This window comes from Schistocerca gregaria, chromosome X (assembly GCF_023897955.1).
Source record: "Schistocerca gregaria isolate iqSchGreg1 chromosome X, iqSchGreg1.2, whole genome shotgun sequence".
Classification (NCBI taxonomy): domain Eukaryota; kingdom Metazoa; phylum Arthropoda; class Insecta; order Orthoptera; family Acrididae; genus Schistocerca; species Schistocerca gregaria.
The window spans coordinates 713065036-713083865 of NC_064931.1; positions in this window are offsets into that span (position 1 = coordinate 713065036).

An 18830-nucleotide genomic window follows, 5' to 3' on the forward strand; every position below is an offset into this window, starting at 1 on the left:
CATACTCTCTTTCAAATTCTAAAGATGGCAGGGAAAAATACAGGGAGCGAAAGGCTATTTCCAGTCTGCACAGAAGCCAGATGGTAGTTATAAGAGTCGAGGGGCACGAAAGGGAAGCAGTGGTTGGGAAGGGAGTGAGAAAGGGGTTGTAGCCTCTCCCCGATGTTATTTAATCTGTATATAGAGCAAGCAGTAAAGGAAAGAAAAGAAAAATTTGAGGTAGTTATTAAAATCAATGGACAAGAATTAAAAACTATGAGGTTTGCCGTTGACATTGTAATTCTGTCAGAGGCAGCAGAGGACTTGGAAGAGCAGTTGAACGGAATGGACAGTGTCTTGAAAGGAGGATATAAGATGAACAACAACAAAAGCAAAACGTGGTAATGGAATGTAGTCGAATTAAGTCGGGTGATGCTGAGGGAATTAGATTAGGGAATGAGACACTTAAAGTAGTAAAGGAGTTTTGCTATTTGGGGAGCAGAATGTAGACTGGCAATGGCAAGGAAAGCATTTCTGAAGAAGAGAAATTTGTTAACATCGAGTATAGATTTAAGTGTCAGGAATTCGTTTCTGAAAGTATTTGTACAGAGTGTAGCCATGTATGGAAATGAAACATGGACGATAAATAGTTTGGACAAGAAGACAATAGAAGCTTTTGAAATGTGGTGCTACAGAAGAGTGCTGAAGATTAGATGGGCAGATCACATGAGTAATGAGGAGGTATTGAGTAGCATTGGGGGGATGAGAAATTTGTGGCACAACCTCACTAGAATAAGGTATCAGTTGGTAGTACATGTTCTGAGGCATCAAGGGATAACCAATTTAGTATTGGAGGGCAGCGTGGAGGGTAGAAATCGTAGAGGGAGACCAAGAGATGAATACACTAAGCAGATTCAGAAGGATGTAGTTAGCAGTAGTTACTGGGAGATGAAGCTTACACAGGATAGAGTAGCATGGAGAGCTGCATCAAACCAGTCTCAGGACTGAAGACCACAACAACAACAACATCGTTAGTGTTGACAACGAATGAAAATACATTAAAAATCTAAATTATTATCCACCAGCAGACAGGTTTTCTCATGTTACAGATTGATAATACGTAATGAAAACGTTAGTGCTGGGCCAGGATTCGAACCCATTCACGCGCAATAGTTGAAGAATCTGCAGTTTTGAACAAACAACAAATTATAGTCGAGCTGTATTGTCACGAAGGGATCAAATTCCGCCTTAAGGGTGGTCTGAGTTGCATTCCTAGTGCATAACAAATTTCATCGACATACAGAAGCTCAAATGAAAGTTGGAATAAGTGTCCTGTATCCTACATAGTGCTTGTTTCGTCACAAGAAATAAATAACTAGTATAATAAAGGTTAATACATGTCGCCACACATGACTCCATTGTGGTTCAACCTAACGTCTACTTGGTAGAGAAGGAATATCATGATTAATGTGAATTTCAGACCACAATGCCATTATACCTTCATCACTTGGTGTTTTGTAATCACCGAAATAAAATCACGTAAATGGCACCTACACAGAACTGCCAACACTGTAGGATGCAGAAATTTAAGTAGGAAGTGTTCCTTTCCACTTGAGTTACTCTATAGCGCTATCCGCGTTTTGAAAACGTCGTGCAGTGCAAAATAAAAGCTGTAACTGTCTGTCTCTCAGAAGCCTAGAGCCAGCCCTATGCATTATCTCACAGCACTGTGGAATGCGGAAATTCAGGAGGAATTGTTATTGACTTCTGGAGGTGCTGTACCTACATGGTAGCTAGTAGCGTGATGGTAAGCGTTGTGCACCGTGTACAATATGTCGCGAGTACGAGTACATTCACTGCTACATTTTTTAAAACGCAATTCTGCTATCTGCTGAAGTTATCGTTCTAATAGAAATTTGAACATAATTGTCTTCACTTCTCAACCAAAAATAGTCGCATTTGGAAAAAAAGGGCTAGCTTCTGCGACATTTTGTTCTTTTTAGGTTTAATAGACTAACAGGCAGCAGATGCATCTCGAAGCTTTTGTATTATGAATGGGGAGGGCGCATAGTGCCCAAATACGCCAGGAAAGTATTTTCCACATTAGCTGTCGTGTGGAAGTGACATTTGTTCTTTCTTCAAACGTTGTTTCACAGCTTTAGCTTAGAACTAGCTTTCTACATGCATATAATCAATAAACTGCTTGTGCATTGTCAGACTGTTATAAAGAACATAAGAGAATTTAGATATATCTTTGATGATTAATTTCTCTCTCATGTTTACTATTCTTTTAACAACACTAAAGGTAACCTTACGAAAATTGTGAGCTGTATTATGAGAAATGAAAGACAACTACCCATGATAACCTTACGACGAAAGTCTGTTTTAATAAAACTGAGTATCTGTATACAAGTGTGCCTCTATTGGCACTAAGTAGTAAACACTACTCACTTAGATCCCTTGGCTTTTGGTTTGGCAGTATTCGACAGCCATTTCTAGTCGCAAGTAAATGAAGAAAGGCAGCACATTTTTATTATCAAATAACGTCTTCATCTATTACTTTAGTTTCAATGTAATCTACGAGTAATTGCCGATGTTTGATATTAACATGAAAAGGATTCCGTTGACAGGGAAAGAACCTGTTCTTGGGCAACGAGTTCTATAATGAATCAAAAGGCTATAAATGATCTTCAAGCACATGTGTCACAGCACCGGTATGAATAAAAGATAATAATAATGACGGTACTGATCGAATTATCAGGTAACTTCACACTTCACACTGGATTTTCTCGAACTAAGAAATTTACTGAATTAGTGAAAATTTCAAAATTGCTTCACATTGAGGCTAAGATAACTAGAAGAGTCTTTCCTTCCTGCTGACATGAGAACCTCCGCGTCAGAATCTTGCTTCAACTTAACCATATAACAGACTCGCACTTTTTCCATCGTGACTAATATGGTAAGCTAAGCACATCATCCGGTAGAGAACACTCCTGTGGCTCGGAAATGTGGCCGCAATGGTCTGGTGGAATGAACTATCGCATGTTCAATGCGTGGGTTAAGGGTCACAAACGTATTTACTTTACCTCTGGGAACCTCGAGAGAAAGACGTTATAATCCAGAATCCGCCTTAAACATCATGTTCCTTCATTACCAACTGGGCAGAGCCGGTTTACGTAGGTAAATGACATAGGCGTAAGTCATGGTAAACAGAAATACCGTCACCAGTAAAATTACTTACATTAGAAAATTTTCTTTTGTTTGATAAACCGGTAGCAAGGAAAAGAGCTCTTATATTACTTGTACTTGATTGAACTGGAGAGGGAATATTTTGTGCTCGACTGTGATTCGAATTCGTTTCTCTTCTTTCAAGGATTTTTATCACTTGGAACAGTATATTTCAATCATTTCGATCCTTTTCCCAAGACTGCAATCTTCTCTAGGTCTCCTCCAAAGGTAAGTATGTGGGTCCGAATCCTGATCCAATACAAAAATATTCATAATTTCATTTCAAGTCGTATCTACATCTACATCTACATCTACATTTATACTCCGCAAGCCACCCAACGGTGTGTGGCGGAGGGCACTTGACGTACCACGGCCATTACCTCCCTTTTCTGTTCTAGTCGCGTATGGTTCGCGGGAAGAACGACTATCTGAAAGCCTCCGTACGCGCTCAAATCTCTCTAATTTTACATTCGTGATCTCCTCGGGAGTTATAAGTAGGGGGAAGCAATACATTCGATACCTCATCCAGAAACGCACCCTCTCGAAACCTGCCGAGCAAGCTACACCGCGATGCAGAGCGCCTCTCTTGCAGAGTCTGCCACTTGAGTTACCTAAACATCTCCTTAACGCTATCACGGTTACCAAATAACCCTGTGACGAAACGCGCCGCTCTTCTTTGGATCTTCTCTATCTCCTCCGTCAACCCGATCTGGTACGGATCCCACACTGATGAGCAATACTCAAGTATAGGTCGAACGAATGTTTTGTAAGCCACCTCCTTTGCTGATGGACTACATTTTCTAAGGTCTCTCCCAATGAATCTCCAGCGCTAAAGACTACACTGTTGAGCGCCCATAACACCATATCCATCCATCCATCCCAATGACTCTCAACCTGGCACCCGCCTTACCAACAATTAATTTTATATGATCATTCTATTTCAAATCGTTCCGCACGCATACGCCCAGATATTTTACAGAAGTAACTACTACCAGTGTTTGTTCCGCTATCATATAATCATACAATAAAGGATCCTTCTTTCTATGTATTCGCAATACATTACATTTGTCTATGTTAAGGGTCAGTTGCCACTCCCTGCACCAAGTGCCTATCCGCTGCAGATCTTCCTGCATTTCGATACAATTTTCGAATGCTGAAACTTCTCTGTACACTACAGCATCATCCGCGAAAAGATGCATGGAACTTCCGACACTATCTACTAGGTCACTTATATATATTGTGAAAAGCAATGGTCCCATAACACTCCCCTGTGACACGCCAGGGGTTACTTTAACGTCTGTAGGCGTCTCCCCATTGTTAACAACACGCTGTGTTCTGTTTGCTAAAAAAAGCCACACAGCTGGTCTGATATTCCGTAGGATCTTACTTTGTTTATCAGGCGACAGTGTGGAACTGTATCGAACGCCTTCCGGAAGTCAAGGAAAATAGCATCTACCTGGCAGCCTGTATCTAATATTTTCTGGGTCTCATGAACAAATAAAGCGAGTTGGGTCTCACACGATCGCTGTTTTCGGAATCCATGTTGATTCCTACTGAGTAGATTCTGGGTTTCCAAAAACGATATGATACGCGAGCAAAACACATGTTCAAAAATTCTACAACAGATCGACGTCAGAGATATAGGTCTATAGTTTTTCGCTTCTGCTCGACGACCTTTCTTGAAGACTGGGACTACCTGTGGTCTTTTCCAATCATTTGGTACCTTCCGTTCCTCTAGAGACTTGCGGTACACGGCTGTTAGAAGGGGGTCAAGTTCTTTCGCGTACTCTGTGTAGAATCGAATAAGTATTTCGTCAGGTCCAATGGACTTTCGTCTGTTGAGTGATTCCAGTTGCTTTTCTATTCCTTGGAGACTTATTTCGATGTCAGCCATTTTTTTGTTTGTGTGAGAATTTGGAGAAGGAACTGCAGTGCGGTCTTCCTCTGTGAAACAGCTTTGGAAAAAGGTGTTTAGAATTTCAGCTTTACTCGTGTCATCCTCTATTTCAATGCCATCATCATCCCGGAGTGTCTGGATATGCTGTTTCGAGCCACTTACTGATTTAACGCAAGACCAGAACTTCCTAGGATTTTCTGTCAAGTCGGTACATAGAATTTTACTTTCGAATTCACTGAACGCTTCACGCATAGCCCTCCTTACGCTAACTTTGACATCGTTTAGCTTCTGTTTGCCTCAGAGGTTTTGGCTGCGTTTACGCTTGGAGTGAAACTCTCTTTGCTTTCGCAGAAGTTTTCTAACTTTGTTGTTGAACCGCGGTGGGTTTTTCCCATCCCTCACAGTTTTACCCGGCACGTACCTGTCTAAAACGCATTTTACGATTGCCTTGAACTTTTTCCATAAACACTCAACATCGTCAGTTTCGGAACAGAAATTTTCTTTTTGATCTGTTAGGTAGTCTGAAATCTGCCTTCTATTGCTCTTGCTAAACAGATAAACCTTCCTCCCTTTTTTATATTCCTATTAACTTCCATATTCAGGGATGCTGCAACGGCCTTGTGATCACTGATTCCTTGTTCTGCACTTACAGGGTGCACACCGGCCTGATGGTGAGAATTAACGTGCATTTTTAGTGTCTATTCATGTGTTGCCAACAATCGCAATTGATGTCGTTATTTCTAGTCAAACATGGACACTTCTTACTGATACTGAGTAAGCAATTGATACTTAAGCTATATTCGTGGATGATAAAGAAGGACGGCAAGGGTGCGGTTCGATTGTCGCTCAGGAACAAATATTTCTATCTTTATTTTAGATTCAAACACCTAGCAGCTGGTAAGAAAAACTGATAAGTAACATTTGATTTTACTTAGTTAACGATCCGATTATGTGTTTGGTTCGTATCTGTCACAGAGCTTCACATCATGCACTTCATCTTTAAATGCATGCACACTATGTTACTTCTGGATGGAGGTGTATCACACATCTTTCGTGGTTAGTTAACAGGGACGAAAGGGTCTTGACAGGCGTCCTGGTTCATTAAAAGAACTATCGTCTTTTATTTTCAAGTTTAGATTTGATTACTGATATTGGCCAAAATTTCGATAATTCATGACTCTTCATGGCTAGTTAGCAATATGATATGATTAGATTAGATTAGATCAGCGCTTCCCAACCTTTAAAGCTAGCGGACCCCTTCTACAGTCGGAAATCATTGGCGGACCCCTTCTACAGACGAAAATCCTTGGCGGACCCCTAGTCAATCAAGAGCACAATAACTTTAAATTTCAGAGCAAAACCCATGGGAACTGAAAGCTTCTTAATGCAAGTGCCATATTCCCAATGACCCCCCATCCCCCCCCCCCCCCCCCACCACGAAGTATCAATAGTCTTTGGAGCTTCTTGTGATTGTTCTTCCTTTGGCCGTGCTCCCTTCTCACACGGCGCACAAACGACCCCCGTACTGTTGCGAAACAGTCGATCAGAGAAGCCGCATTCACCGGCACTAAACTGTGTATGCGTTCTCACTTAGGAACCGCAAACGCTGCTTGGGAATACGACCTGAAGTAAAAGTACACATGTTTTACACACGAAAAAAACTGTGATGAATTTGATTTTCACAGTTTTATTCAATAATTTTACTCATTATTTTACACGATTTGGTCAAAGGTGGCTGCGGACCCCCTAGAAAGAGCCGGTGGACCCCTAAGGGGTCCGCGGACCACTCGTTGGGAAGCCCTGGATTAGATTAGTACTTGTTCCATAGATCATGAATACGACATTTAGTAATGATGTGGAATGTGTCATTTTAATGAAAGATTTCCTTACATATCATGATTCAATTTCTTTACAACAGTTTTTTGCTCTCTCTTTCATTCTTTTTTATTTCTCTCTCTTTCTCTCTCTCTCTCTCTCTCTCTCTCTCTCTCTCTCTCTCCCTCTCTCTACTGTCTTTTTCTCTGGCACATACACACATTCTTGTTTCTTTATTTGTTTGTTGTGCTCGACTATTTGCGAGGCACGAAAATGTCCGTGAATGAGTTTCTTTGTTTTGAGTACACTTACGAAAGAAATATAAAAACAACTATGAGAGTTATTGATTTATGATACGTAATTTGCAGTCAGTTTTGAGTATTATTAGTAACTACGCTCCAGTCCCCAAAACCTACTTACAGAAATGTGAATCAGACACATTACGTATTCCAGGCCATAGCAGCTGCGTCTTTGAGACGCCAGCTATGTTCACTTCCTGGTCCACTGTAGGCTCACGTCGGTTCATCTTCTTCCTGGTGGGACTGTAACTCAGATTTGGCAACACAGCAAGGTATGTTTGGCAACTCTGATCGACGAGTTACTTCCTACTGTGCACGGAATTAAGCATCAAAGTTCACTTGATTTTTCCGGTCATTTTCATTGAATGATCTGAGTTATTATCGCTTGACCTGTAACATATGATCGTAAATTTACGGTTTTCGGTCCAGGAAAGTGGTTGCACGTGGAAATCGCAACTAATATCGTCCTTCAAATAGCTGTTTACGAGTTCTAGGCACTATTGGCCTCGTAAGAGGAAACCAAAATTCATATCCCTTCGCTGGTCCTGAATTTACGTGCTAACCTGTGAAGAAGCGTCTGTTATGGTTCGTGGTTCCAGTATCGCTGATGGTATCGTTTTTATCCATTCTGTGAAAGAGCTACAAGTAGTCAGATCAAACATCGATAAGAAAATCGCAAGAAAATACTTTCGGCTCACGATGCAATAGTGAAACACTTTAAGTGCTGCAGTAGAGGTAACGCCTCTTTCCGCTGCTGACAAGCAAATTTTGGGTTTCTAGGAATACATAACTTTATTTGTGAAATGCTACACCTGCATACCTATTGACTATGATAGATCATACCAATTAAGCACAAACTCAATCGAAATCTAAGTGAGTAGTGTTCCACTAATTCGTGCCAATAGAGGCACACTTGTGTACAGATACTCAGTTTTATTAAAACAGACTTTCGTCGTAAGGTTATCATGGGTAGTTTATTACATTTCTTATAATAAAGCTCACAATTTTCGTAAGGTTACCTTTAGTGTTGTTAAAAGAATAGTAAACATGAGAGAGAAATTAATCATCAAAGATATATCAAAATTCTCTAATGTTCTCTATAACAGTCTGACAATGCACAAGCCGTTTATTGATTATATGCATGTAGAAAACTAGTTCTAAGCTAAAGCTGTGAAACAACGTTTGAAGAAGGAACAAATGTCACTTCCACACGACAGCTAATGTAGAAAATACTTTCCTGACGTATTTGGGCACTATGCGCTCTCCCCATTCATAATACAAAAGTTTCGAGATGCATCTGCTGCCTGTTAGTCTATTAAACCTAAAAAGAACAAAGCTAGCCCTTTTTTTCCAAATGCGACAATTTTTGGTTGAGAAGTGAAGACAATTATGTTCAAATTTCTATTAGAACGATAACTTCAGCAGATAGCAGAATTGCGTTTTAAAAAATGTAGCAGTGAATGTAATCGTACTCGCGACATATTATACACGATGCACAACGCTTACCATTACGCTACTAGCTACCATGTAGGTACAACACCTCCAGAAGTCAATAACAATTCCTCCTGAACTTCCGCATTCCACAGTGCTGTGAGATAATGCATAGGGCTGGATCTAGACTTCTGAGAGACAGACAGTTACAGCTTTTCTTTTGCACTGCAGGAAGTTTTCAACAAACAGATAGCGCTATAGAGTAGCTCAAGTGGAAAGGAACACTTCCTATTTAAATTTCTGCAACCTACACTGTTGGCAGTTCTGTGTAGGTGCCACTTACGTGATTTTATTTCGGTGATTACAAAATAGAGTCGAACGTATGTACTGGATAACTGAGGTAGCTAGTTCATGGCGATTTGGTCAACCAAGTAAATGAATGTGCTGGACATGCTGCAAACCACTACAGGGAGCCTGTGTGTCAGAATTGTGATGCAGTGTGCCGCAACGGCGTTCAGAGTAGAGGATTCGGTGGATTATTGGATTGATAGTAGTTACATATACTTATAGTCTGGTTTAGATTCCCACTTCTGCTGATGATTTTTGATAGGGAGAGACAGATTCTATTCTCTTCTGGCTACGCCAAGTGAAGAAGGTATAATGGCATTGTGGTCTGAAATTCACATTAATCATGATATTCCTTCTCTACCAAGTAGACTTTAGGTTGAACCACAATGACGTCAGGTCAGGTGTGGCGAAACAAGCGCTATGTAGGGTACAGGACACTTATTCCAACTTTCATTTGAGCTTCTGTATGTCGATGAAATTGGTTATGGACTAGGAATGCAACTCAGACCACCCTTAAGGCGGAATTTGATCCCTTCGTGACAATACAGCTCGAATATAAATTGTTGTTTGTTCAAAACTGCAGATTCTTCAACATATTGCGTGTGAATGGGTTCGATTCCTGGCCCAGCACTAATGTTTTCATTAGGTATTATCAATCTCTAACATGAGAAAACCTGTCTGCTGGTGGATAATAATTTTGATTTTTAATGTACACTCCTGGAAATTGAAATAAGAACACCGTGAATTCATTGTCCCAGGAAGGGGAAACTTTATTGACACATTCCTGGGGTCAGATACATCACATGATCACACTGACAGAACCACAGGCACATAGACACAGGCAACAGAGCATGCACAATGTCGGCACTAGTACAGTGTATATCCACCTTTTGCAGCAATGCAGGCTCCTATTCTCCCATGGAGACGATCGTAGAGATGCTGGATGTAGTCCTGTGGAACGGCTTGCCATGCCATTTCCACCCGGCGCCTCAGTTGGACCAGCGTTTGTGCTGGACGTGCAGACCGCGTGAGACGACGCTTCATCCAGTCCCAAACATGCTCAATGGGGGACAGATCCGGAGATCTTGCTGGCCAAGGTAGTTGACTTACACCTTCTAGAGCACGTTGGGTGGCACGGGATACATGCGGACGTGCATTGTCCTGTTGGAACAGCAAGTGCCCTTGCTGGTCTAGGAATGGTAGAACGATGGGTTCGATGACGGTTTGGATGTACCGTGCACTATTCAGTGTCCCCTCGACGATCACCAGAGGTGAACGGCCAGTGTAGGAGATCGCTCCCCACACCATGATGCCGGGTGTCGGCCCTGTGTGCCTCGGTCGTATGCAGTCCTGATTGTGGCGCTCACCTGCACGGCGCCAAATACGCATACGACCATCATTGGCACCAAGGCAGAAGCGACTCTCATCGCTGAAGACGACACGTCTCCATTCGTCCCTCCATTCACGCCGTTCGCGACACCACTGGAGACGGGCTGCACGATGTTGGGGCGTGAGCGGAAGACGGCCTAACGGTGTGCGGCACCGTAGCCCAGCTTCATGGATACGGTTGCGAATGGTCCTCGCCGATACCCCAGGAGCAACAGTGTCCCTAATTTGCTGGGAAGTGGCGGTGCGGTCCCTTACGGCACTGCGTAGGATGCTACGGTCTTGGCGTGCATCCGTGCGTCGCTGCGGTCCGGTCCCAGGTCGACGGGCATGTGCACCTTCCGCTGACCACTGGCGACAACATCGATGTACTGTGGAGACCTCACTCCCCACGTGTTGAGCAATTCGGCGGTACGTCCATCCGGCCTCCCGCATGCCCACTATACGCCCTCGCTTAAAGTCCGTCAACTGCACATACGGTTCACGTCCACGCTGTCGCGGCATGCTACCAGTGTTAAAGACTGCGATGGAGCTCCGTATGCCACGGCAAACTGGCTGACACTGACGGCGGCGGTGCACAAATGCTGCGCAGCTAGCGCCATTCGACGGCCAACACCGCGGTTCCTGGTGTGTCCGCTGTGCCGTGCGTGTGATCATTGCTTGTACAGCCCTCTCGCAGTGTCCGCAGCAAATATGGTGGGTCTGACACACCGGTGTCAATGTGTTCTTTTTTCCATTTCCAGGAGTGTATTTTCATTCGTTGTCAACACTAACGATATCTGTCGTTTTTTCCTCCCAGTGAAGCACAGAACTATTTGCGAGATCACTCTAAGTTCAAGGATGCTGGTGGAGAAAAATTCGGTAGGTGACGTCTCTTTGTGTGTAGTCAACAACGATATGTGTGGGGTTCGATTCCCAGTCAACTCTTCGTCATATCATTTCTAGTTCAAACATGTTCACATGTCGCTGCTGGTGAAAAAAAAAACACATTTAACGGTTGTTTTGTCTAGAATATAACAGCGATAGGAGTCGGGTTGGAGTCGTGGGAAGGAAAAAATTAATGTTTCGTCTCGTCATTTCAGTTAAAACATCTATCTACTGCCGAGAAAATCCAATATGCACAGTTGATAGCGCTTCGATAACAATCTGATTAGGTTCTGAGTTAGAATCGCTGTCCAACAGAAAGCTTTACCTCACGGCATTTCAAGTAAGTTACTTGTGTAGAAACTATTTAACATCTCTCGTAGTTCGTTAACAGGGACAATAGATGCTGGGTAGAAATTCTATCCGTTAAAAATGCTTACGTTATATAATTTAAAGTTGATATTTGCCAACTGGATCTGTCTAAGATCTAGGTATACCATTCTCTGTATGCATAGTCAGGAATGCCTGTTAGTTTCCGTCAGTCACGAAATCTTTGATTAGTCTGCATGACCTGAGTTTTAATCCATATGCAGAACGAGGTGGTTCGTCGAAGTCATGAATACGACGAACTTACTACGTGCATTACCTATCTCACGTAATGATGAGAGTGGTAATATTTCAGGTATGTCATTTATTGTGATAAAGGTGAGCTTACGAGCTTTAAGGACAGTCTTATCTGTGAGAAATCGTTCTCTGATATTTGTAGTATCGTGGTATCACTTTACATCTTGAGATTTTGTGATACAGAGCAGTTTTTTCTAGTGATGACTTGTTGGAACCATTTCAATAGTCAAACGACTGTACCGACGAGCGGTTAGAGGAGTCAAATGGCTCTGAGCACTATGGGACTTGACTTCTGAGGTCATCAGTCCCCTAGAACCTAAAACTAGTTAAACCTAACTAACCTAAGTACATCACACACATCCATGCCCGAGGCAGGATTCGAACTTGTGACCGTAGCGGTCGCGCGGTTCCAGACTGTAGCGCCTAGAGCTGCTCGGCGACACCGGTAGGCGCGATTAGAGGACCTGCTAGACAGCTGCGTTATGTGGGTTGCATGCAAATCAGGCGAAATGCAATTCAGGTCGTTCGGATACTTTTGATCACAACTGCACGTGTACGCGTACGGAGGCAACCTCATGATTTCATGGAACCTGCATGTTAGCAGGGGATTGTTCAACCTGGTGGAGGTTTTGTAATGGTGTGGAGAGTGTGCAATTGGAGTGGTATGGGACCCCTGATGCCTCTAGATACAACTACGACAGGTAACACGTACGTAAGCATACTGTCTGATCACCTGCATCCATTCATTTTCATTGTGCATTCCGACGGGCTTGGTCAATTCGAGCAGGACAGTGCGACAGCCCACATGTCCAGAATGGGAGTGTGGCTCCAGGAAAACTCTTTTCTGTTTAAACTCTTCCGCTGGCCAGCAAACTCCCCATACCTGAATACTACTGAGCATATTTGGAATGCCTTGCAACTTCAGATGAGATCTCCACGCCACCCACCAACCCCGGTACTCTTACTGATTTATGGGCAGCCCAGCAGGATTCGTGGTGCCAATTCCCTCCAGTACTACTTCGTACATTAGACGAGCCCATGCCATGTCATGTTGTGGCACTTCCGCGTGCTCTCGCATGCCCTACACGATATTAGGCAGTTGTACCAGTTTCTTTGACTCTTCAGCGTATGTTGGTGCACTAAAGCCAGAAAACTGTAACAAAATGCCGCAAAACCCGCAGAGGATCGACGCTGGTCCAGTTATTGGCAGTTGGCCCTCAATATCAACAAACGTAAATTATTACTCATCAATAGGCGGAGCGATCAGTAAGAATACGAGATTGACGAACGATCAATGGAAGCAGTAACATTGATAAATATCTGGGAGTATGCGCACGGAGGCGGAGATATTCGCAGCCAGAGTGTGCGCGGAAGAGGCACTACACAGGTGCTAAAGGATCATAGCATTTACATTCATTCAGACAGTCGTGCGGCTCTGAAATCTGTAACATTCCTTGCAATGATATCAAAGATCGTCACGGACTACTAAAAATACCTTGCGAGACAAGCGGAAAGCAACAGGTAAACCTGCCGTGGGTCCCTGGCCTCATAGGTATTGCTAACAACGAATAGGCCGATAAGATAGCCAGTAAAGGTGCCACCACCACATTTGCTCGACCGGAAGCTTCAGCATTAAGGGGATGATGATAACTAAACTACGTATCTATATGAGAAAGCAGCACTTATAGCCTTGGACTTCCAAAAACAGTAATACGCCAAACTAATAATGCCGAAACCACGTTGAAAGAAAAATTCTACAATTCTGTGGATGAATAGAAGACAGATGAAGCTCACGGCAAGTGTAATGACTGGCCATGAGAACTTCTAGAAATCTTTATTTTAGTTTCACTTGGTTGCCAAATGCTCTTCCCGTTTCCACAGTCGTCATTAAAGACCCATGAAGCACTGGTGACCATAAGACACAAAATATTAAGGTCACTAATTCCTTAAGAGATTTTGTCAAATGCTAAGTGAAGGGACTCCTACTACTCTTAAAGAGTACTAGCTGAACTTACTGGAACGACAGGGAGAAATACGGTCTAACATACCTAGTTACATTGTGGGCAACAGAGGTAAGGACCATTCTCGTTTTGTCTCCCAGATTAAATCAATTCAAATCAAATTGTAACACTATCATATGAGGGCTAAGAAAGCACTTGTTCAGAATGTAATCTGCCACTTTAGCCACACATCCATGTGCAGGTATGCGAAGTATAACACTATCACTACAGACAGGAGTATGTATGTTCGAAATATAGTCTGCCACAATATGTACACGTTGATGCATGGTAATGCTACGTGTGATTTACAGATGAAAGCCTAGTGCGCATGCCCCTATTTCTTGTAAATGAATTGTAGCCAACTCGCTTACCTCGCGTCTAGTAGATGTTGCCCCAAAAGGTTTCATCTCATCCGGACACCCCCAAAAGCACACGTTTTTCATATTAGGTACATTGTGCTGCCACCTACTGCCAGGTACTCCATATTAGCCACCTCAGTAGTCATTAGACATCGTGAGAGATCAGAATGGGCGCTCCGAGGAACTCATGGACTTCGAACGTCGGCAGGTGGCTGGGTGTCACAGGTTTGTATGCGAGATTTCCACACTCCCAAACATCCCTACGTCCACTATTTCTGATGTGATAGCGAAGTGGAATCGTGAAGGGAACGTTTAGCACAAAAGAGTACAGGACGACCTGTACGTAGACAGACAGAGACCGCCGACAGATGAAGAGGGTTGTAATGTGTAATAGGCAGACATTTATTCAGACCATCACACAAGAATCCAGTTAGGCGGGAGGTGGGAAAACTTGGATTTCATGGTCGAGCGGCTGCTCATAAGCCACACATCACGACGGTAAATGCCCAACGACGCCTCGCTTGGTGCAAGGAGCGTAAACATTCGATGATTGAACAGCGGGAAAACGTTGTGAGGAGTGGCGAACCATGGTACATAATGTGGCGATCCGATGGCAGGTTGTGGGTATTTCGAATGCCCGGTTAACGTCATCTGCCAACGTGTGTAGCGACAACAGTAAAATTCGGAGGCGGTGGTCATGTTCTTCATGGAGGGAGCTTGCACCCATTGTTGTTGGACTATCACAGCACAGGCCTACATTGATGTTTTAAGCACTTTCTTGCTTCCCACTGTTGAGGAGTAATTCGGGGACGGCGACTGCATCTTTCTACACTATCGAGCAGCTGTTCATAATGCACGGCCTGTGGCGGAGTTCTTACACGACAATAACATCCCTATAAGGGACTGGCATGCACAGAGCCCTGACCTGAATCCTATAGAATACCTTTGAGATGTTGTGGAACGCCGACTATGTGCCAGGTCTCACCGGCTGACATCAACACCTCTCCTCAATGCAGCACTCCGTGAAGAATGGGCTGCCATTTCCTAAGAAACTTTCCAGCACCAAAATAAACGTATACCTGTGAGAGTGGAAGCTGTCATAGAGGCTAACGGTGAGCCAACACAATATTGCATCCCAGTATTACCGATGGAGGGCGCCACGAACTTATAAATCATTTTCAGCCAGGTGTCCGGAATCTTTTGAGCCCATAGTGTATGTCTTTAGAGGCAGTGTTTCAACAAACTGTTCCGTCTTGACGTAAGATCTGATTTTATGCACGGATTCATTTATTATCTCGTCGGAAACCGATCGTAGAGTAGTAGTGATCTACATTAGCAATTCGTTGCCTGCCCTCTCTTGTGAATGGACCACTCTTTCTATCAAGAACCGCTGACACAAACTGAAATTTGTAATTAGCTCTTCCTGTTGAACCGAGTGATATTGAAATTGCTGTAGAGGAATTCCGGCTTATGTAAGGCACCTCAGTAGCTTTGTTTTCACCTAGACATGTTTAAGCACGTTTTGCGCGACCCTTCAGTGGGTGTATTTGTTTATTTTCCTGCTGAAAAGTTGTTGCATGTTAACTACTGAAGATACTTTTGGTACAAAACATTTTTATTTGCAAAGCAATCTTTACATTTGCCAACAATCCTTACTTTAGTTTGCAAACAGTACAGATTTGAGACATGTATCATTGAACTGAGGCATTTTGTGGTGTTTATTTACTGTACGTGTAGAGTTTCAAGTTTTATAGTACATTTGGAAATAAAGTGGATGTTTGTATTTTTTTGCGACCACAATTTACTGTTCTTGAAATTTAGATAAAAACTGAAGGAACAGCAAAAAATTAGTAATTTAAGAAGATGGGACCTGGGTAAACTGGAAGAACCAGACGTTGTAGAGATTTTCAGAGAGCATTAGAAAACAATTGACATGAAGAAGGGAATGGAATGCAGCAGAAGGAGAATGGGTTGGTTTGAGAGATCAAATAATGAAGACAACAGTGGATCAAGTAAGTAAAAAGATGAGACCCAGTAGAAAACCTTGTGTAATTTAATTGATGAAAGGAGAAAATATAAAAATGCAGTCAATGAAAAAGGTGAAAAGGAATACAATCATCACAAAAATTAGATTGAGAGGAAGTGCAAAATGGCTAAGTGGCAATGGCTAGAGGACAACTGTAAGGATTTAGAAGCATATGTCACTAATGGATAGATAGATGCCGCCTACAGGAAAAATAAAGATATCTCCGGAGAATAGAGAATTACCTATATGAATATCACGAGCTTAGAAGGTAACCCCGTAATGAGCAAAGAAGGGGGAGTAGAAAGGTGGAAACAGTATGTAGAGCGTCTGTACACAGACGATGTACTTGATGGTAATAATATGGAAATTGAAGAGGATGTAGCTGAAGATGAGATGGGAGACATGATACTGCGTGAAGAATTCGACAGAACATTTTAAGACCTAAATCGAAACAAGGCCCCTGGAGAAAACAACATTCGGCTAGAACTACTGATAACATTGGGAGAGCCAGCAATGACAAAACTCTTTCGTCTTGTAAGCGAGATGTATGAGGCGAAAGACCCTCCGACTTTAAGAATAATATACTAATTCTCATTCCAAAGAAAGCAGATGCTGACATGTGCGAAAAATACGGAACTATTAGTTTAATAATCACTGTTGCAAGACACTAATACGAATTCCTTACAGTCAAATAGAAAAACTGGCAGTTGCCGAAGATCAGTTTGGATTCCGTAGAAATTTAGCAACACGAGAGGCAATACTGACCTTATGACTTCTCAAATAAATCAGGTTATAGCATCTGTAGACTTAGGGAAAGCTTTTGACAATGTTGATTGGAACACTCTATTTCAAATGCTAAAGGTGGCGGGAGTAAGATACAGGGAGCGAAAGGCTACTTACAATTTGTACGGAAAACAGATGGTAGTTAAAAGAGTCGAGGGACACGAAAGGGAAGCAGTGGTTGAGAAGGGAGTGAGACAGGTTGTAGCCTATCCTCGATGTCATTCAATCTGTATACTGATCAAGTGGTAAAGGAAAGAAAAGGCAAAAATCCAAGGAAACAAATTTATTTAATAATATTATTTATGGGCACAACTTTCGTAAGTTTCTCCATTAGCTAAAACTGTTCTAAGTGTCGTTTCCTCAGCTTATATGGATACATGCATGCACATTGCCATTTGCTCAGCATGAGAGCATAACACAAGTCCTAAGGAAACTGCAGTGTCACACGCAAAGTAAAGTGAAATTTCTGACAGCTGACGCTATAAAAGGAATTAAGAAACAGGTTAATTCCTGGTTTATTTATCTCCATTAGTCAAAATTACGGCAAAATTAAAGACACCAGGACATATGAATGTCGAGAAATGGAAACCACTGTGAAAATCTCATAAAGCTTTGCACATATGTGTTCGACAGTGTCTCTAGTATGCCTGTCGGTTACGTCACGTCGCTCATTTCAGTTCTAAGCGCATAGTGGACACATAAAGATGCGTAGAAAATAGTGTATCCCGCCAAGTATGAGGTCCTGGTGAGAGATTTCGCCCAATGTTAGGCAGCCCACATTACAGAACTGTCATACGGTTCCTACTTCGTAACAATTCTCGGTCGCTATCTGCAGGGGCAATGAAAATACTTCTGCAGCGTTTTGGATAGGAAATGTGTTTGATCACCCGCACTACAGCCCAGAAATTGGCTCCCTTTGTGTTTCATATCTGCTCACATTAACTACTTGCTACGAAGACAACATTTTCGCACAGACAACGAGCTAGAGATGAGCGTAGAGAATTGGCGTGAAGCACAGGCGGCTGCCTTCTATTACGAGAGTATTGGAAAGTTGGTACAACGCTACGACAAATGTCTAAGTCGGAGTGGTGACTATGTAGAGCAGCGGCTGGAAGCTGTAGTTAACTGCTGCAACTAAAATATTTCTGATTTTCAAATAGGTTTCCATTTCGCGATCAATCGGAAATTACTTTTCGAATAGCCCTAGTACCTTTCATTTGCTATATACAAATGTTACTAAACTAGATGGCACTTGCTACGCCAGCCCTCGGTACATGCATAGTGCTTGAACCTCTATAAGCTCGACAAATAAAATATTATCACTCCTTTTAAACAGAAAACTGGTCGGTTTGGAGCCCTGTAAATGGCGTAAGTACTAGGCGGTCATATAAACCTCCACCGTTGACGTAAGGGATGGCATTGAAGTGTTGCCTACGTATCACTCGGTTATGTGGAATAAGCGCAGTAGGAAAAGTCAGCGTGTGGACGTGACTGGATGTGCTCAAGACCACACTGTGAATCAAGACGCCATATTTGTTGGCGTATCAAAGCAGACTGTACAACGTGTCTAAAAGGAATGGCGTGCTACTGGCAGCAGTGTAACACTGCGTAAAAACATTGATCTTAAAAAGATCGTGGCCGACAGGGAGCAGAGAAGAGTGTAACGCTTTGTCAGGGACAATCGGTTTCAAACCCTACCGGATTTACTGCTTTCAGTGATTGGATGTCCATCGTAACTAGTTTCCGAGCAAATACTGCTAACGGAACTGTGTGGGGTCCGATATTTCGTAC